This window comes from Rhamphochromis sp. 'chilingali', assembly GCF_963969265.1.
Source record: "Rhamphochromis sp. 'chilingali' genome assembly, chromosome: 9".
NCBI lineage: Eukaryota > Metazoa > Chordata > Actinopteri > Cichliformes > Cichlidae > Rhamphochromis > Rhamphochromis sp. 'chilingali'.
This window is the reverse complement of record NC_137936.1, coordinates 10,875,885-10,897,346: the sequence shown is the minus strand read 5'-3', so window position 1 is coordinate 10,897,346 and position 21,462 is coordinate 10,875,885. Positions and strand designations below refer to the sequence as shown.

Genomic DNA, 21,462 nt, shown 5'->3' with positions numbered 1-21,462 from the left:
TCTGCGGCAAAATAGAAAACTCCTCCAGGAGAAGATGAAAGACAGCACGAAGAAGAGAGGGCTGCACTCCAATCTCCGAGACATGGAGCTAATGTACAATGTTGACAAAAAAAGGCTTGATCGCACAGAGCAAGCAAATGAGAAGCTTCTCCAAGAGAAAAGGGAACAAGAAATCAAACAAAAAGAAATGGATTCCAATCTGCAGAGCATCAAGCAACAAAATGAAAGCTTGCAACGAAAGCTTGATGAAGCTCTGCGACAAAATAAAGAAATCCTTCAAGAGAAAGAGCAGCTGGACAGAAAGCAGGGAGACATGGAGTGCCAACTCCAGCTCATGGAGGGAAACAACAGGATGCTGCAGGTAAAGTTCGAAGAGACACTGCACAAATATCAAGACCTGCTTCAAGAGAGAGAACAGCTGGTCAATAAGCAGAGAGAAGAAAAACTTCTTCTCCAGGAGTTTGAGAAACAGGAGGCAACATCTAAAGTGCTGAAAGAAAGGTTGGAAGAAAAACAAGCCGTAATAGAAGAAGTGGAGAAAAAATGCAACAAGCTGCAGAAGCAAAACACCGAAACAATCGAGGAGCTGAAAATCCTCATCCTCGAGAAAAAGGTGCTCGTGGAAGAGCAGCTGAAGAAAAAGAAAAGACGCTTCTGCTTCTTCTGGAGGAGGAACACTCCTTCTTTCAGTACTGCCAATGTCGCCTCTTCCTCTCCCACCTCTGTTCCAGCTTAATCCCCCCCCCCCTTAACTACTAACACCTCTCCCATCTCCCTCCCGTTTTTTCACAGTCACCCCCCAACCAGTCCCGACAGTTGACTGCCCCCTCTAGAGCCTGGTTCTGTCATAGGTTTCTTCCTTTAAAGGGAGTTTTTCCTATCCACTGTCGCCTAGTGCTTGCTCAGAGGGCATTGTTGGGGTTTTCTCTCCTCTCTCCCTTTACTTTCCATCCCACCCACCCACCCCCACCTTTTCTTTTTTCTTAATAATTGAACAATAAAAACAATTGGTCACTAATTAAATGTGTCAAATCAATGTCTTTATTCAAGAATACAAGAAATGGGTAATAGCTGCATGTGTGTTTGTGTGTGTGCATAATATGCATACTTTACGTGTTGGATCCAAATCCCACAAGGAATTAAATAAAACAAGAAGACAAACAAAAACAAATATTTCTCTCCCTTCCCAGGTCAGGAATCAGGATGAGGAAGAAATGAGGTCAGATTAGTGCAGGTTTTTGCACTACTGACATAAAGTTTCTGCTGATTAAAAAAAAAGTATGTCGATATTTCTGAAATACATTTGCAAACAAATAACTTTGACAACTTGTGTTTTTTCATAAAAGAAAAAAGAAAAATCAGAGAGCAGAGCTGGTAAAACAGCTTAGCTCCGCAGGTTACAGGAGATCAGATGCCAAATACTTTTCATGACAGTCTTCGTTATTGCATAAATCTCCCCTTTTATCATTGATCAGTAAATCACTGCATATACATTCATCTAACCGTTATAATTTCATGAGTAAAGACTCTCAGATGACTGAATGGCGGTTTTAGTAAATGTTGAACTTTATTGTGATTTCTATTTTTAGAATCAATTGCACACATTTTGATTTCGTTTTGCAAGCTGCTGATTTCACACAGATCCACTGCCCAAACGTGCCTTTGAGTTTTTCATCATTTAACAAGAATAGGCTCAGGCAATCATTGTGGAATTAGGCTTTGGGAAGGTCTGGGGACAGGTATGATGGTGGTGGTTTTAAAGCACTGTGGCACAACAGCTTGACTCAGGGAGATGTTAAAGATGCCCGCTAGGACATCAGTCAGCTGGTCAGCACGGGCTCCGAGCACGCGTCCAGGTATATTGTCTGGTCCAGCAGCTTTGTGTGGGTTGACTTTAGTGAGAGTCCTTCTCACACTGGCCGTGGACAGGGACAGCACTTGGTTGTCTGGCAAGCGGGTGGCCCTCTATAGTCCGTCTTGCGTCCCATTTAAGCAAGTGCGTGTTCACACTGCCCCTGGATGTCCTGGCCTCTGAGGTTAAGGTGTACGGCTCCTGGTTGTCAACTGACCAATTTATCATGGCAAAGCCTGTGGTGGACAAACGATAAGAGGCTGATTATAAAAATGATCCATGCACGCCTTATGACCTACAGCATGTACAGTTAACACAGCTAAATGGCTGTGAAATTGTAAAATTACTTTTGAAATAAAGCTATTCAAAGTCAATTAACTGTGACTATAATAATAGCAATGTTAGCCAGCAAACAAAACGTTAGCACTAATTAAAATAAGCTGCTAGGTGATGTTACTGTTTCAAGTTCTCTCATTGTTTGACATGTAGGGCAGATATTTTGGTGACACTGAGATCAGCCAGACACTAAACAGCAGTGTAATATCAACGCTAGATTAGATGTTTTCTAATCCGATAAAATGACATTATTCCTGTTTATAGAAGATGTTTGTCGTCTGTTTGTTTGACTGACAGGAACAGGAAATAGTGGTTGGAAATTACTGTTGGTGTTACATGAGGGTAAAGAAGGGCTTTAAGCACCTGGGTAAAAACTGGACCCATGATGAAACACTACAACAAGTACAACATATTCTTCAGTTTTAATATGTGACCATACTGTGCAGACTGCTGATGAGTTACACGGTTACATTTCATTAATCATTGTTAAACTAAAGTGGTAAGCAGTTACTTTATCCTTTCACTTAAAATTTCCAGGAAAAACACTACCTTGGCTACTTTTGTGCTTACATTTGATCTATGCTGGGTCACTACTTTTGCACTATAATGCTGCTGCTGACACCTTGGTTCACACTGACAACTAGAAAAAAGCTGATAGGAAAAGAAGGATGGAAAATGCCTGGAATTTAGTTACACTTGCAAATACTGCTGCCTCCAAACTGCAAGCATCAATAAAATGTTACAGTATTGTTTTCTATATCTGTGCATATATCCTTATTGGTAGTTTTCTCGAAATAGAAGCTCTTCATTTTAAAAAAAAAACCTCTGATAACATTGCTGAAGCTAGCGCCCACCCCTACTGCGCATACTGCAAATATAAAACTGATATATACTTACATCATGGAGCAGTTGATGTCTGGTTTCCGACAAATACAGTAAAGAGGTGCGTTCTCCCCCTCCATACCAGTGTTCTCAGGCACTGGTACATGGTCAGTGTCAGACACTTCACTGTCCTACAACATACCACATAGGACCACATTAGAAATGACATGTATGTAGACATGCTAATTATACCTGGCTAAATGGATGCAGTAACAAAATGTTACTAACTACTCTAGTTATTAGTTTCCAGATGTGTGCAGTTGCTCCAGTCTTACTGACAGTATACTGTTTCAAACACCAGTGCCAACATTTTATTTTTTAAATCTTAGTATGATTCTGCACCAAGACTTGTGGCCTGTTGCTCGGTAACTTATTGTCTGACTACATTAACTACAGTTCATAAACATCATTCATTTTCTCCTACTTATTTTATTCAGGTTGTATTTCAGCTGTCATAGGGCAAAAGTACACCCTGGACAGGTCGCCAGTCTGTTGGAGGGTTATTAGAGAGACTCAGACAACCACTCACACCAACAGCCAACTAACCTAACCCCGCGCATGTCTTTGGAGTTCAACACCAGTCTGGCCGAATCACAGATAAGCAGGGTGTCTGTGCTGCAGAGCACAGCTGTGTCAGAGACTCTCGACATCAATGTAGCGTTAAGGATGCGGAGCGATGGGTGCACTAACACAATGTAAATATTAAAGTTCTCGCCATTGTCAATATGCTGTTGCGCTCTTGTTCGTATTATTGCAACCATATCTCGAGTCTAGCTTACCCTAAAAGTTTGGAGAGAATTGGTCTGTTAAGAAACGCAATCGATTGTTTGGGACTGCTCTAGCCATCACGTCGCATAAACAACTCTACTTCCGGTGGGAAAACTAATTAAGGGTAAAGTCGCACTAATAACACCTACCACTCACGTTCATAAGCATACACTATGATCACTTCCACGCAGTAACGTTGTAATAAATATAATCCCCGGTAAAGTCAATTAGCGAACACTACTGGCATGTAATGCCAATGGCGACCATTTCACAAACTGTAGAAAATGCTCAAAATGTTGTCGGCACCAAAAGTGAAGGGCTGACAGTTGTGTTTATATACGAACCGTAAGCGCTAATGTTGGTTAGCATCAGCTAAAGCGAGGAAGTTTGACACTTGCAGAGACAGTGAACGCAGAGAGAGCTTAAAAACGCATTGTGGGGTTTTTTTGTTTTTTGTTTTTTTGCATTAAGACGTTGCACACAAAATTACAGATATAACGGTGACTTAGCTGCTCGTTGGATAAACCCATGGACCTTAGAAAAGATCAACACTACTCGGATGTAAGCACCCGTGTATAACACAATAGGCAAAATTACGCTTGCTAACCTTTCCACATCACAGGCTTCACATTAAATAAACATTTTTTCAAATACTCACCATGATCTGAGACCGTTTAAATATTTTGTTACTCTGAAAATATGGCAGTATGAAGCTAAACCTTTAGCTTGACGGCTAAAGCAATGCTAAGATTTACACGGAAACGATCAGCGGACATCGTTAAAGTACTATTGGTCTACATTCTTCTTCTATGGTAGCAGCCTGGGCAGAGTAACAGCCAACTTTAAACTGCGCCATCTGTTGGCACCAATTACAGTAGAAAACATGATTGCGACAACACGTTTTTTGGGGAAAATAACAGAGATTGAAACTTTACTGATAATTTGTCCAAGTTGAAAAATGCCCTCCTCCAAAAATATCACGTGACAACCTCATTGCCTTACAGAATTATGACGTCACACACGTAGAATCTTACCACCATTCTTTCCTTTGATCCGTTGACCCTTAAAACCTATAAATAGGGGTGAAGAGCAACGACTTTTAGTCCGTTTCTCGCAGCCTTGATGTGTGCAGCATTGAACCGTTCGCCAGAAAAGCCTTTTGAAATATTTGGATCCTTTGCAATTGTAACTGTATCCAGACCCAACATGTCTCAAAAAATTCCAAAGGGACAAGAAGTTGACCCATACGCTCTTCCTTGGGATGAGCCACTAGACTCTTCCCTTTCCTCTCTTCCCTGGTGTGACCAAGTGGAACTAGAGGAAAAGCGTTTGGAAGAACTGGAGGATGAAGCGCTCAGAAACGCAGAGAAGATTAAGTTCTTGATGGAGGAAAATGAGCAAAAGAGCGCTCAACTAAAAAAGTTGTCATACCAGCTTCAAGAAAAGGAAGCTATTATTGAGGGGAAACAACAGGATCTCCATGACATGGACAAAAAGAACCAGGAGCTCCAAGGAAAACTTGATGAAGCCCTGCAACAAAATGAAAAACTTGTCCAAGAGAAGAAACAAGACGGCATGAAGAAGAGAGGGCTGCACAGCAATCTCCAAGAAATGGAGCTAATGTACAGTGTAGACAAAAAAAGGCTTGATCGCACACTGCAAGAAAATGAAAAGCTTCTCAAAGAGAAAAGGCAAAAGGAGTTAAAAGAGAAAGAAATGCATTCCAAGCTTCAGAGCATCAAGCAACACAACGAAAGCTTGCAAGGAAAGCTTGATCAAGCTCTGCGGCAAAATAGAAAACTCCTCCAGGAGAAGATGAAAGACAGCACGAAGAAGAGAGGGCTGCACTCCAATCTCCGAGACATGGAGCTAATGTACAATGTTGACAAAAAAAGGCTTGATCGCACAGAGCAAGCAAATGAGAAGCTTCTCCAAGAGAAAAGGGAACAAGAAATCAAACAAAAAGAAATGGATTCCAATCTGCAGAGCATCAAGCAACAAAATGAAAGCTTGCAACGAAAGCTTGATGAAGCTCTGCGACAAAATAAAGAAATCCTTCAAGAGAAAGAGCAGCTGGACAGAAAGCAGGGAGACATGGAGTGCCAACTCCAGCTCATGGAGGGAAACAACAGGATGCTGCAGGTAAAGTTCGAAGAGACACTGCACAAATATCAAGACCTGCTTCAAGAGAGAGAACAGCTGGTCAATAAGCAGAGAGAAGAAAAACTTCTTCTCCAGGAGTTTGAGAAACAGGAGGCAACATCTAAAGTGCTGAAAGAAAGGTTGGAAGAAAAACAAGCCGTAATAGAAGAAGTGGAGAAAAAATGCAACAAGCTGCAGAAGCAAAACACCGAAACAATCGAGGAGCTGAAAATCCTCATCCTCGAGAAAAAGGTGCTCGTGGAAGAGCAGCTGAAGAAAAAGAAAAGACGCTTCTGCTTCTTCTGGAGGAGGAACACTCCTTCTTTCAGTACTGCCAATGTCGCCTCTTCCTCTCCCACCTCTGTTCCAGCTTAATCCCCCCCCCCCCCCCTTAACTACTAACACCTCTCCCATCTCCCTCCCGTTTTTTCACAGTCACCCCCCAACCAGTCCCGACAGTTGACTGCCCCCTCTAGAGCCTGGTTCTGTCATAGGTTTCTTCCTTTAAAGGGAGTTTTTCCTATCCACTGTCGCCTAGTGCTTGCTCAGAGGGGATTGTTGGGGTTTTCTCTCCTCTCTCCCTTTACTTTCCATCCCACCCACCCACCCCCACCTTTTCTTTTTTCTTAATAATTGAACAATAAAAACAATTGGTCACTAATTAAATGTGTCAAATCAATGTCTTTATTCAAGAATACAAGAAATGGGTAATAGCTGCATGTGTGTTTGTGTGTGTGCATAATATGCATACTTTACGTGTTGGATCCAAATCCCACAAGGAATTAAATAAAACAAGAAGACAAACAAAAACAAATATTTCTCTCCCTTCCCAGGTCAGGAATCAGGATGAGGAAGAAATGAGGTCAGATCAGTGCAGGTTTTTGCACTACTGACATAAAGTTTCTGCTGATTAAAAAAAAGTATGTCGATATTTCTGAAATACATTTGCAAACAAATAACTTTGACAACTTGTGTTTTTTCATAAAAGAAAAAGGAAAAATCAGAGAGCAGAGCTGGTAAAACAGCTTAGCTCCACAGGTTACAGGAGATCAGATGCCAAATACTTTTCATGACAGTCTTCGTTATTGCATAAATCTCCCCTTTTATCATTGATCAGTAAATCACTGCATATACATTCATCTAACCGTTATAATTTCATGAGTAAAGACTCTCAGATGACTGAATGGCGGTTTTAGTAAATGTTGAACTTTATTGTGATTTCTATTTTTAGAATCAATTGCACACATTTTGATTTCGTTTTGCAAGCTGCTGATTTCACACAGATCCACTGCCCAAACGTGCCTTTGAGTTTTTCATCATTTAACAAGAATAGGCTCAGGCAATCATTGTGGAATTAGGCTTTGGGAAGGTCTGGGGACAGGTATGATGGTGGTGGTTTTAAAGCACTGTGGCACAACAGCTTGACTCAGGGAGATGTTAAAGATGCCCGCTAGGACATCAGTCAGCTGGTCAGCACGGGCTCCGAGCACGCGTCCAGGTATATTGTCTGGTCCAGCAGCTTTGTGTGGGTTGACTTTAGTGAGAGTCCTTCTCACACTGGCCGTGGACAGGGACAGCACTTGGTTGTCTGGCAAGCGGGTGGCCCTCTATAGTCCGTCTTGCGTCCCATTTAAGCAAGTGCGTGTTCACACTGCCCCTGGATGTCCTGGCCTCTGAGGTTAAGGTGTACGGCTCCTGGTTGTCAACTGACCAATTTATCATGGCAAAGCCTGTGGTGGACAAAAGATAAGAGGCTGATTATAAAAATGATCCATACACGCCTTATGACCTACAGCATGTACAGTTAACACAGCTAAATGGCTGTGAAATTGTAAAATTACTTTTGAAATAAAGCTATTCAAAGTCAATTAACTGTGACTATAATAATAGCAATGTTAGCCAGCAAACAAAACGTTAGCACTAATTAAAATAAGCTGCTAGGTGATGTTACTGTTTCAAGTTCTCTCATTGTTTGACATGTAGGGCAGATATTTTGGTGACACTGAGATCAGCCAGACACTAAACAGCAGTGTAATATCAACGCTAGATTAGATGTTTTCTAATCCGATAAAATGACATTATTCCTGTTTATAGAAGATGTTTGTCGTCTGTTTGTTTGACTGACAGGAACAGGAAATAGTGGTTGGAAATTACTGTTGGTGTTACATGAGGGTAAAGAAGGGCTTTAAGCACCTGGGTAAAAACTGGACCCATGATGAAACACTACAACAAGTACAACATATTCTTCAGTTTTGATATGTGACCATACTGTGCAGACTGCTGATGAGTTACACGGTTGCATTTCATTAATCATTGTTAAACTAAAGTGGTAAGCAGTTACTTTATCCTTTCACTTAAAATTTCCAGGAAAAACACTACCTTGGCTACTTTTGTGCTTACATTTGATCTATGCTGGGTCACTACTTTTGCACTATAATGCTGCTGCTGACACCTTGGTTCACACTGACAACTAGAAAAAAGCTGATAGGAAAAGAAGGATGGAAAATGCCTGGAATTTAGTTACACTTGCAAATACTGCTGCCTCCAAACTGCAAGCATCAATAAAATGTTACAGTATTGTTTTCTATATCTGTGCATATATCCTTATTGGTAGTTTTCTCGAAATAGAAGCTCTTCATTTTAAAAAAAAACAACCTCTGATAACATTGCTGAAGCTAGCGCCCACCCCTACTGCGCATACTGCAAATATAAAACTGATATATACTTACATCATGGAGCAGTTGATGTCTGGTTTCCGACAAATACAGTAAAGAGGTGCGTTCTCCCCCTCCATACCAGTGTTCTCAGGCACTGGTACATGGTCAGTGTCAGACACTTCACTGTCCTACAACATACCACATAGGACCACATTAGAAATGACATGTATGTAGACATGCTAATTATACCTGGCTAAATGGATGCAGTAACAAAATGTTACTAACTACTCTAGTTATTAGTTTCCAGATGTGTGCAGTTGCTCCAGTCTTACTGACAGTATACTGTTTCAAACACCAGTGCCAACATTTTATTTTTTAAATCTTAGTATGATTCTGCACCAAGACTTGTGGCCTGTTGCTCGGTAACTTATTGTCTGACTACATTAACTACAGTTCATAAACATCATTCATTTTCTCCTACTTATTTTATTCAGGTTGTATTTCAGCTGTCATAGGGCAAAAGTACACCCTGGACAGGTCGCCAGTCTGTTGGAGGGTTATTAGAGAGACTCAGACAACCACTCACACCAACAGCCAACTAACCTAACCCCGCGCATGTCTTTGGAGTTCAACACCAGTCTGGCCGAATCACAGATAAGCAGGGTGTCTGTGCTGCAGAGCACAGCTGTGTCAGAGACTCTCGACATCAATGTAGCGTTAAGGATGCGGAGCGATGGGTGCACTAACACAATGTAAATATTAAAGTTCTCGCCATTGTCAATATGCTGTTGCGCTCTTGTTCGTATTATTGCAACCATATCTCGAGTCTAGCTTACCCTAAAAGTTTGGAGAGAATTGGTCTGTTAAGAAACGCAATCGATTGGTTGGGACTGCTCTAGCCATCACGTCGCATAAACAACTCTACTTCCGGTGGGAAAACTAATTAAGGGTAAAGTCGCACTAATAACACCTACCACTCACGTTCATAAGCATACACTATGATCACTTCCACGCAGTAACGTTGTAATAAATATAATCCCCGGTAAAGTCAATTAGCGAACACTACTGGCATGTAATGCCAATGGCGACCATTTCACAAACTGTAGAAAATGCTCAAAATGTTGTCGGCACCAAAAGTGAAGGGCTGACAGTTGTGTTTATATACGAACCGTAAGCGCTAATGTTGGTTAGCATCAGCTAAAGCGAGGAAGTTTGACACTTGCAGAGACAGTGAACGCAGAGAGAGCTTAAAAACGCATTGTGGGTTTTTTTGTTTTTTGTTTTTTTGCATTAAGACGTTGCACACAAAATTACAGATATAACGGTGACTTAGCTGCTCGTTGGATAAACCCATGGACCTTAGAAAAGATCAACACTACTCGGATGTAAGCACCCGTGTATAACACAATAGGCAAAATTACGCTTGCTAACCTTTCCACATCACAGGCTTCACATTAAATAAACATTTTTTCAAATACTCACCATGATCTGAGACCGTTTAAATATTTTGTTACTCTGAAAATATGGCAGTATGAAGCTAAACCTTTAGCTTGACGGCTAAAGCAATGCTAAGATTTACACGGAAACGATCAGCGGACATCGTTAAAGTACTATTGGTCTACATTCTTCTTCTATGGTAGCAGCCTGGGCAGAGTAACAGCCAACTTTAAACTGCGCCATCTGTTGGCACCAATTACAGTAGAAAACATGATTGCGACAACACGTTTTTTGGGGAAAATAACAGAGATTGAAACTTTACTGATAATTTGTCCAAGTTGAAAAATGCCCTCCTCCAAAAATATCACGTGACAACCTCATTGCCTTACAGAATTATGACGTCACACACGTAGAATCTTACCACCATTCTTTCCTTTGATCCTTTGATCCAAAAACCTATAAATAGGGGTGAAGAGCAACGACTTTTAGTCCGTTTCTCGCAGCCTTGATGTGTGCAGCATTGAACCGTTCGCCAGAAAAGCCTTTTGAAATATTTGGATCCTTTGCAATTGTAACTGTATCCAGACCCAACATGTCTCAAAAAATTCCAAAGGGACAAGAAGTTGACCCATACGCTCTTCCTTGGGATGAGCCACTAGACTCTTCCCTTTCCTCTCTTCCCTGGTGTGACCAAGTGGAACTAGAGGAAAAGCGTTTGGAAGAACTGGAGGATGAAGCGCTCAGAAACGCAGAGAAGATTAAGTTCTTGATGGAGGAAAATGAGCAAAAGAGCGCTCAACTAAAAAAGTTGTCATACCAGCTTCAAGAAAAGGAAGCTATTATTGAGGGGAAACAACAGGATCTCCATGACATGGACAAAAAGAACCAGGAGCTCCAAGGAAAACTTGATGAAGCCCTGCAACAAAATGAAAAACTTGTCCAAGAGAAGAAACAAGACGGCATGAAGAAGAGAGGGCTGCACAGCAATCTCCAAGAAATGGAGCTAATGTACAGTGTAGACAAAAAAAGGCTTGATCGCACACTGCAAGAAAATGAAAAGCTTCTCAAAGAGAAAAGGCAAAAGGAGTTAAAAGAGAAAGAAATGCATTCCAAGCTTCAGAGCATCAAGCAACACAACGAAAGCTTGCAAGGAAAGCTTGATCAAGCTCTGCGGCAAAATAGAAAACTCCTCCAGGAGAAGATGAAAGACAGCACGAAGAAGAGAGGGCTGCACTCCAATCTCCGAGACATGGAGCTAATGTACAATGTTGACAAAAAAAGGCTTGATCGCACAGAGCAAGCAAATGAGAAGCTTCTCCAAGAGAAAAGGGAACAAGAAATCAAACAAAAAGAAATGGATTCCAATCTGCAGAGCATCAAGCAACAAAATGAAAGCTTGCAACGAAAGCTTGATGATGCTCTGCGACAAAATAAAGAAATCCTTCAAGAGAAAGAGCAGCTGGACAGAAAGCAGGGAGACATGGAGTGCCAACTCCAGCTCATGGAGGGAAACAACAGGATGCTGCAGGTAAAGTTCGAAGAGACACTGCACAAATATCAAGACCTGCTTCAAGAGAGAGAACAGCTGGTCAATAAGCAGAGAGAAGAAAAACTTCTTCTCCAGGAGTTTGAGAAACAGGAGGCAACATCTAAAGTGCTGAAAGAAAGGTTGGAAGAAAAACAAGCCGTAATAGAAGAAGTGGAGAAAAAATGCAACAAGCTGCAGAAGCAAAACACCGAAACAATCGAGGAGCTGAAAATCCTCATCCTCGAGAAAAAGGTGCTCGTGGAAGAGCAGCTGAAGAAAAAGAAAAAACGCTTCTGCTTCTTCTGGAGGAGGAACACTCCTTCTTTCAGTACTGCCAATGTCGCCTCTTCCTCTCCCACCTCTGTTCCAGCTTAATCCCCCCCCCCCCCCCCCCCTTAACTACTAACACCTCTCCCATCTCCCTCCCGTTTTTTCACAGTCACCCCCCAACCAGTCCCGACAGTTGACTGCCCCCTCTAGAGCCTGGTTCTGTCATAGGTTTCTTCCTTTAAAGGGAGTTTTTCCTATCCACTGTCGCCTAGTGCTTGCTCAGAGGGGATTGTTGGGGTTTTCTCTCCTCTCTCCCTTTACTTTCCATCCCACCCACCCACCCCCACCTTTTCTTTTTTCTTAATAATTGAACAATAAAAACAATTGGTCACTAATTAAATGTGTCAAATCAATGTCTTTATTCAAGAATACAAGAAATGGGTAATAGCTGCATGTGTGTTTGTGTGTGTGCATAATATGCATACTTTACGTGTTGGATCCAAATCCCACAAGGAATTAAATAAAACAAGAAGACAAACAAAAACAAATATTTCTCTCCCTTCCCAGGTCAGGAATCAGGATGAGGAAGAAATGAGGTCAGATCAGTGCAGGTTTTTGCACTACTGACATAAAGTTTCTGCTGATTAAAAAAAGTATGTCGATATTTCTGAAATACATTTGCAAACAAATAACTTTGACAACTTGTGTTTTTTCATAAAAGAAAAAAGAAAAATCAGAGAGCAGAGCTGGTAAAACAGCTTAGCTCCGCAGGTTACAGGAGATCAGATGCCAAATACTTTTCATGACAGTCTTCGTTATTGCATAAATCTCCCCTTTTATCATTGATCAGTAAATCACTGCATATACATTCATCTAACCGTTATAATTTCATGAGTAAAGACTCTCAGATGACTGAATGGCGGTTTTAGTAAATGTTGAACTTTATTGTGATTTCTATTTTTAGAATCAATAGCACACATTTTGATTTCGTTTTGCAAGCTGCTGATTTCACACAGATCCACTGCCCAAACGTGCCTTTGAGTTTTTCATCATTTAACAAGAATAGGCTCAGGCAATCATTGTGGAATTAGGCTTTGGGAAGGTCTGGGGACAGGTATGATGGTGGTGGTTTTAAAGCACTGTGGCACAACAGCTTGACTCAGGGAGATGTTAAAGATGCCCGCTAGGACATCAGTCAGCTGGTCAGCACGGGCTCCGAGCACGCGTCCAGGTATATTGTCTGGTCCAGCAGCTTTGTGTGGGTTGACTTTAGTGAGAGTCCTTCTCACACTGGCCGTGGACAGGGACAGCACTTGGTTGTCTGGCAAGCGGGTGGCCCTCTATAGTCCGTCTTGCGTCCCATTTAAGCAAGTGCGTGTTCACACTGCCCCTGGATGTCCTGGCCTCTGAGGTTAAGGTGTACGGCTCCTGGTTGTCAACTGACCAATTTATCATGGCAAAGCCTGTGGTGGACAAAAGATAAGAGGCTGATTATAAAAATGATCCATGCACGCCTTATGACCTACAGCATGTACAGTTAACACAGCTAAATGGCTGTGAAATTGTAAAATTACTTTTGAAATAAAGCTATTCAAAGTCAATTAACTGTGACTATAATAATAGCAATGTTAGCCAGCAAACAAAACGTTAGCACTAATTAAAATAAGCTGCTAGGTGATGTTACTGTTTCAAGTTCTCTCATTGTTTGACATGTAGGGCAGATATTTTGGTGACACTGAGATCAGCCAGACACTAAACAGCAGTGTAATATCAACGCTAGATTAGATGTTTTCTAATCCGATAAAATGACATTATTCCTGTTTATAGAAGATGTTTGTCGTCTGTTTGTTTGACTGACAGGAACAGGAAATAGTGGTTGGAAATTACTGTTGGTGTTACATGAGGGTAAAGAAGGGCTTTAAGCACCTGGGTAAAAACTGGACCCATGATGAAACACTACAACAAGTACAACATATTCTTCAGTTTTAATATGTGACCATACTGTGCAGACTGCTGATGAGTTACACGGTTACATTTCATTAATCATTGTTAAACTAAAGTGGTAAGCAGTTACTTTATCCTTTCACTTAAAATTTCCAGGAAAAACACTACCTTGGCTACTTTTGTGCTTACATTTGATCTATGCTGGGTCACTACTTTTGCACTATAATGCTGCTGCTGACACCTTGGTTCACACTGACAACTAGAAAAAAGCTGATAGGAAAAGAAGGATGGAAAATGCCTGGAATTTAGTTACACTTGCAAATACTGCTGCCTCCAAACTGCAAGCATCAATAAAATGTTACAGTATTGTTTTCTATATCTGTGCATATATCCTTATTGGTAGTTTTCTCGAAATAGAAGATCTTCATTTTAAAAAAAAAAAAAAAACTCTGATAACATTGCGGAAGCTAGCGCCCACCCCTACTGCGCATACTGCAAATATAAAACTGATATATACTTACATCATGGAGCAGTTGATGTCTGGTTTCCGACAAATACAGTAAAGAGGTGCGTTCTCCCCCTCCATACCAGTGTTCTCAGGCACTGGTACATGGTCAGTGTCAGACACTTCACTGTCCTACAACATACCACATAGGACCACATTAGAAATGACATGTATGTAGACATGCTAATTATACCTGGCTAAATGGATGCAGTAACAAAATGTTACTAACTACTCTAGTTATTAGTTTCCAGATGTGTGCAGTTGCTCCAGTCTTACTGACAGTATACTGTTTCAAACACCAGTGCCAACATTTTATTTTTTAAATCTTAGTATGATTCTGCACCAAGACTTGTGGCCTGTTGCTCGGTAACTTATTGTCTGACTACATTAACTACAGTTCATAAACATCATTCATTTTCTCCTACTTATTTTATTCAGGTTGTATTTCAGCTGTCATAGGGCAAAAGTACACCCTGGACAGGTCGCCAGTCTGTTGGAGGGTTATTAGAGAGACTCAGACAACCACTCACACCAACAGCCAACTAACCTAACCCCGCGCATGTCTTTGGAGTTCAACACCAGTCTGGCCGAATCACAGATAAGCAGGGTGTCTGTGCTGCAGAGCACAGCTGTGTCAGAGACTCTCGACATCAATGTAGCGTTAAGGATGCGGAGCGATGGGTGCACTAACACAATGTAAATATTAAAGTTCTCGCCATTGTCAATATGCTGTTGCGCTCTTGTTCGTATTATTGCAACCATATCTCGAGTCTAGCTTACCCTAAAAGTTTGGAGAGAATTGGTCTGTTAAGAAACGCAATCGATTGTTTGGGACTGCTCTAGCCATCACGTCGCATAAACAACTCTACTTCCGGTGGGAAAACTAATTAAGGGTAAAGTCGCACTAATAACGCCTACCACTCACGTTCATAAGCATACACTATGATCACTTCCACGCAGTAACGTTGTAATAAATATAATCCCCGGTAAAGTCAATTAGCGAACACTACTGGCATGTAATGCCAATGGCGACCATTTCACAAACTGTAGAAAATGCTCAAAATGTTGTCGGCACCAAAAGTGAAGGCCTGACAGTTGTGTTTATATACGAACCGTAAGCGCTAATGTTGGTTAGCATCAGCTAAAGCGAGGAAGTTTGACACTTGCAGAGGCAGTGAACGCAGAGAGAGCTTAAAAACGCATTGTGGGTTTTTTTGTTTTTGTTTTTTTGCATTAAGACGTTGCACACAAAATTACAGATATAACGGTGACTTAGCTGCTCGTTGGATAAACCCATGGACCTTAGAAAAGATCAACACTACTCGGATGTAAGCACCCGTGTATAACACAATAGGCAAAATTACGCTTGCTAACCTTTCCACATCACAGGCTTCACATTAAATAAACATTTTTCAAATACTCACCATGATCTGAGACCGTTTAAATATTTTGTTACTCTGAAAATATGGCAGTATGAAGCTAAACCTTTAGCTTGACGGCTAAAGCAATGCTAAGATTTACACGGAAACGATCAGCGGACATCGTTAAAGTACTATTGGTCTACATTCTTCTTCTATGGTAGCAGCCTGGGCAGACTAACAGCCAACTTTAAACTGCGCCATCTGTTGGCACCAATTACAGTAGAAAACATGATTGCGACAACACGTTTTTTGGGGAAAATAACAGAGATTGAAACTTTACTGATAATTTGTCCAAGTTGAAAAATGCCCTCCTCCAAAAATATCACGTGACAACCTCATTGCCTTACAGAATTATGACGTCACACACGTAGAATCTTACCACCATTCTTTCCTTTGATCCTTTGATCCAAAAACCTATAAATAGGGGTGAAGAGCAACGACTTTTAGTCCGTTTCTCGCAGCCTTGATGTGTGCAGCATTGAACCGTTCGCCAGAAAAGCCTTTTGAAATATTTGGATCCTTTGCAATTGTAACTGTATCCAGACCCAACATGTCTCAAAAAATTCCAAAGGGACAAGAAGTTGACCCATACGCTCTTCCTTGGGATGAGCCACTAGACTCTTCCCTTTCCTCTCTTCCCTGGTGTGACCAAGTGGAACTAGAGGAAAAGCGTTTGGAAGAACTGGAGGATGAAGCGCTCAGAAACGCAGAGAAGATTAAGTTCTTGATGGAGGAAAATGAGCAAAAGAGCGCTCAACTAAAAAAGTTGTCATACCAGCTTCAAGAAAAGGAAGCTATTATTGAGGGGAAACAACAGGATCTCCATGACATGGACAAAAAGAACCAGGAGCTCCAAGGAAAACTTGATGAAGCCCTGCAACAAAATGAAAAACTTGTCCAAGAGAAGAAACAAGACGGCATGAAGAAGAGAGGGCTGCACAGCAATCTCCAAGAAATGGAGCTAATGTACAGTGTAGACAAAAAAAGGCTTGATCGCACACTGCAAGAAAATGAAAAGCTTCTCAAAGAGAAAAGGCAAAAGGAGTTAAAAGAGAAAGAAATGCATTCCAAGCTTCAGAGCATCAAGCAACACAACGAAAGCTTGCAAGGAAAGCTTGATCAAGCTCTGCGGCAAAATAGAAAACTCCTCCAGGAGAAGATGAAAGACAGCACGAAGAAGAGAGGGCTGCACTCCAATCTCCGAGACATGGAGCTAATGTACAATGTTGACAAAAAAAGGCTTGATCGCACAGAGCAAGCAAATGAGAAGCTTCTCCAAGAGAAAAGGGAACAAGAAATCAAACAAAAAGAAATGGATTCCAATCTGCAGAGCATCAAGCAACAAAATGAAAGCTTGCAACGAAAGCTTGATGATGCTCTGCGACAAAATAAAGAAATCCTTCAAGAGAAAGAGCAGCTGGACAGAAAGCAGGGAGACATGGAGTGCCAACTCCAGCTCATGGAGGGAAACAACAGGATGCTGCAGGTAAAGTTCGAAGAGACACTGCACAAATATCAAGACCTGCTTCAAGAGAGAGAACAGCTGGTCAATAAGCAGAGAGAAGAAAAACTTCTTCTCCAGGAGTTTGAGAAACAGGAGGCAACATCTAAAGTGCTGAAAGAAAGGTTGGAAGAAAAACAAGCCGTAATAGAAGAAGTGGAGAAAAAATGCAACAAGCTGCAGAAGCAAAACACCGAAACAATCGAGGAGCTGAAAATCCTCATCCTCGAGAAAAAGGTGCTCGTGGAAGAGCAGCTGAAGAAAAAGAAAAAACGCTTCTGCTTCTTCTGGAGGAGGAACACTCCTTCTTTCAGTACTGCCAATGTCGCCTCTTCCTCTCCCACCTCTGTTCCAGCTTAATCCCCCCCCCCCCCTTAACTACTAACACCTCTCCCATCTCCCTCCCGTTTTTTCACAGTCACCCCCCAACCAGTCCCGACAGTTGACTGCCCCCTCTAGAGCCTGGTTCTGTCATAGGTTTCTTCCTTTAAAGGGAGTTTTTCCTATCCACTGTCGCCTAGTGCTTGCTCAGAGGGGATTGTTGGGGTTTTCTCTCCTCTCTCCCTTTACTTTCCATCCCACCCACCCCCACCTTTTCTTTTTTCTTAATAATTGAACAATAAAAACAATTGGTCACTAATTAAATGTGTCAAATCAATGTCTTTATTCAAGAATACAAGAAATGGGTAATAGCTGCATGTGTGTTTGTGTGTGTGCATAATATGCATACTTTACGTGTTGGATCCAAATCCCACAAGGAATTAAATAAAACAAGAAGACAAACAAAAACAAATATTTCTCTCCCTTCCCAGGTCAGGAATCAGGATGAGGAAGAAATGAGGTCAGATCAGTGCAGGTTTTTGCACTACTGACATAAAGTTTCTGCTGATTAAAAAAAGTATGTCGATATTTCTGAAATACATTTGCAAACAAATAACTTTGACAACTTGTGTTTTTTCATAAAAGAAAAAAGAAAAATCAGAGAGCAGAGCTGGTAAAACAGCTTAGCTCCGCAGGTTACAGGAGATCAGATGCCAAATACTTTTCATGACAGTCTTCGTTATTGCATAAATCTCCCCTTTTATCATTGATCAGTAAATCACTGCATATACATTCATCTAACCGTTATAATTTCATGAGTAAAGACTCTCAGATGACTGAATGGCGGTTTTAGTAAATGTTGAACTTTATTGTGATTTCTATTTTTAGAATCAATAGCACACATTTTGATTTCGTTTTGCAAGCTGCTGATTTCACACAGATCCACTGCCCAAACGTGCCTTTGAGTTTTTCATCATTTAACAAGAATAGGCTCAGGCAATCATTGTGGAATTAGGCTTTGGGAAGGTCTGGGGACAGGTATGATGGTGGTGGTTTTAAAGCACTGTGGCACAACAGCTTGACTCAGGGAGATGTTAAAGATGCCCGCTAGGACATCAGTCAGCTGGTCAGCACGGGCTCCGAGCACGCGTCCAGGTATATTGTCTGGTCCAGCAGCTTTGTGTGGGTTGACTTTAGTGAGAGTCCTTCTCACACTGGCCGTGGACAGGGACAGCACTTGGTTGTCTGGCAAGCGGGTGGCCCTCTATAGTCCGTCTTGCGTCCCATTTAAGCAAGTGCGTGTTCACACTGCCCCTGGATGTCCTGGCCTCTGAGGTTAAGGTGTACGGCTCCTGGTTGTCAACTGACCAATTTATCATGGCAAAGCCTGTGGTGGACAAAAGATAAGAGGCTGATTATAAAAATGATCCATGCACGCCTTATGACCTACAGCATGTACAGTTAACACAGCTAAATGGCTGTGAAATTGTAAAATTACTTTTGAAATAAAGCTATTCAAAGTCAATTAACTGTGACTATAATAATAGCAATGTTAGCCAGCAAACAAAACGTTAGCACTAATTAAAATAAGCTGCTAGGTGATGTTACTGTTTCAAGTTCTCTCATTGTTTGACATGTAGGGCAGATATTTTGGTGACACTGAGATCAGCCAGACACTAAACAGCAGTGTAATATCAACGCTAGATTAGATGTTTTCTAATCCGATAAAATGACATTATTCCTGTTTATAGAAGATGTTTGTCGTCTGTTTGTTTGACTGACAGGAACAGGAAATAGTGGTTGGAAATTACTGTTGGTGTTACATGAGGGTAAAGAAGGGCTTTAAGCACCTGGGTAAAAACTGGACCCATGATGAAACACTACAACAAGTACAACATATTCTTCAGTTTTAATATGTGACCATACTGTGCAGACTGCTGATGAGTTACACGGTTACATTTCATTAATCATTGTTAAACTAAAGTGGTAAGCAGTTACTTTATCCTTTCACTTAAAATTTCCAGGAAAAACACTACCTTGGCTACTTTTGTGCTTACATTTGATCTATGCTGGGTCACTACTTTTGCACTATAATGCTGCTGCTGACACCTTGGTTCACACTGACAACTAGAAAAAAGCTGATAGGAAAAGAAGGATGGAAAATGCCTGGAATTTAGTTACACTTGCAAATACTGCTGCCTCCAAACTGCAAGCATCAATAAAATGTTACAGTATTGTTTTCTATATCTGTGCATATATCCTTATTGGTAGTTTTCTCGAAATAGAAGATCTTCATTTAAAAAAAAACCCAAAAAACTCTGATAACATTGCTGAAGCTAGCGCCCACCCCTACTGCGCATACTGCAAATATAAAACTGATATATACTTACATCATGAAGCAGTTGATGTCTGGTTTCCGACAAATACAGTAAAGAGGTGCGTTCTCCCCCTCCATACCAGTGTTCTCAGGCACTGGTACATGGTCAGTGTCAGACACTTCACTGTCCTACAACATACCACATAGGACCACATTAGAAATGACATGTATGTAGACATGCTAATTATACCTGGCTAAATGGATGCAGTAACAAAATGTTACTAACTACTCTAGTTATTAGTTTCCAGATGTGTGCAGTTGCTCCAGTCTTACTGACAGTATACTGTTTCAAACACCAGTGCCAACATTTTATTTTTTAAATCTTAGTATGATTCTGCACCAAGACTTGTGGCCTGTTGCTCGGTAACTTATTGTCTGACTACATTAACTACAGTTCATAAACATCATTCATTTTCTCCTACTTATTTTATTCAGGTTGTATTTCAGCTGTCATAGGGCAAAAGTACACCCTGGACAGGTCGCCAGTCTGTTGGAGGGTTATTAGAGAGACTCAGACAACCACTCACACCAACAGCCAACTAACCTAACCCCGCGCATGTCTTTGGAGTTCAACACCAGTCTGGCCGAATCACAGATAAGCAGGGTGTCTGTGCTGCAGAGCACAGCTGTGTCAGAGACTCTCGACATCAATGTAGCGTTAAGGTTGGGGGTCAGGACGCGGAGCGATGGGTGCACTAACGTAATGAAATTATGAGAGTGATCGTCATTGTCTCTATGCTGTTGCGCTCTTATTCGTATTACTGAAACCATATATCTATTCTAGCTCACCCTAAAACTGTGGAGAAAATTGATCTGTTAATAAACGTGGTCAATTATTTGGGAATGTTCTGGCAAGAACGTCGCATTCTTCTGGTGGGGAAACTAATCATAATAATAATAATAATAATAATAATAATAATAATAATAATAATAATAATAATAATAATAATAATAATAATAATAAATATAATCCCCGGTAAAGTCAGTTAGCGAACACTACTGGCATGTAATGCCAATGACGACCATTTCACAAACTGTCGAAAATGCTCAAAATGTTGTCGGCACCAAAAGTGAAGGGCTGACAGTTGTGTTTATATGAAAAACTGCAGAAACAGGAGGCAACATCTAAAGTGCTGAAAGAAAGGTTGGAAGAAAAACAAGCCGAAATAGAAGAAGTGGAGAAAAAATGCAACAAGCTGCAGAAGCAAAACACCGAAACAATCAAGGAGCTGAAAATCCTCATCCTCGAGAAAAAGGTGCTCGTGGAAGAACAGCTGAAGAAAAAGAAAAAACGCTTCCGCTTCTTCTGGAGGAAGAACACTCCTTCTTTCACTACTGCCGATGTCACCTCGTCTTCCCCCACCTCTGTTCCAGCTTAATCCTCCCCCTCTGCCTTTAACTCCTAACACCTCTCCCATCTCCCTCCCCTCTCTCTCTGTTTTCACCCCCCCCCCCTCCCCTTCTTTTTTCTTAATAATATAACAATAAAAACAATTGACTGCATTTTAAATGTGTCAGATC

General features: G+C 41.2%; 4 long non-coding RNA genes across 4 annotated transcripts; all 4 read right to left on the bottom strand.

Annotated features, from left to right (window-relative positions):
• Nucleotides 1–1,018: 1,018 nt before the first annotated feature.
• Nucleotides 1,019–4,819, bottom strand: LOC308402756. The gene is made up of 2 exons (XR_013972805.1): nucleotides 3,086–4,819; nucleotides 1,019–2,088 (listed from the first exon to the last, which is right to left on the bottom strand). It is a non-coding gene; the product is annotated as an uncharacterized lncRNA (long non-coding RNA).
• A 1,822-nt stretch (nucleotides 4,820–6,641) lies between these two features.
• LOC308402197 lies at nucleotides 6,642–9,520 on the bottom strand. The gene is made up of 2 exons (XR_013972714.1): nucleotides 8,710–9,520; nucleotides 6,642–7,710 (listed from the first exon to the last, which is right to left on the bottom strand). It is a non-coding gene; the product is annotated as an uncharacterized lncRNA (long non-coding RNA).
• A 2,747-nt stretch (nucleotides 9,521–12,267) lies between these two features.
• LOC308402023 lies at nucleotides 12,268–15,152 on the bottom strand. Its single transcript, XR_013972668.1, has 2 exons — nucleotides 14,338–15,152; nucleotides 12,268–13,335 (listed from the first exon to the last, which is right to left on the bottom strand). It is a non-coding gene; the product is annotated as an uncharacterized lncRNA (long non-coding RNA).
• A 2,731-nt stretch (nucleotides 15,153–17,883) lies between these two features.
• On the bottom strand, nucleotides 17,884–20,659 carry LOC308401975. The gene is made up of 2 exons (XR_013972665.1): nucleotides 19,955–20,659; nucleotides 17,884–18,951 (listed from the first exon to the last, which is right to left on the bottom strand). It is a non-coding gene; the product is annotated as an uncharacterized lncRNA (long non-coding RNA).
• Between the last annotated feature and the right edge of the window lie 803 nt (nucleotides 20,660–21,462).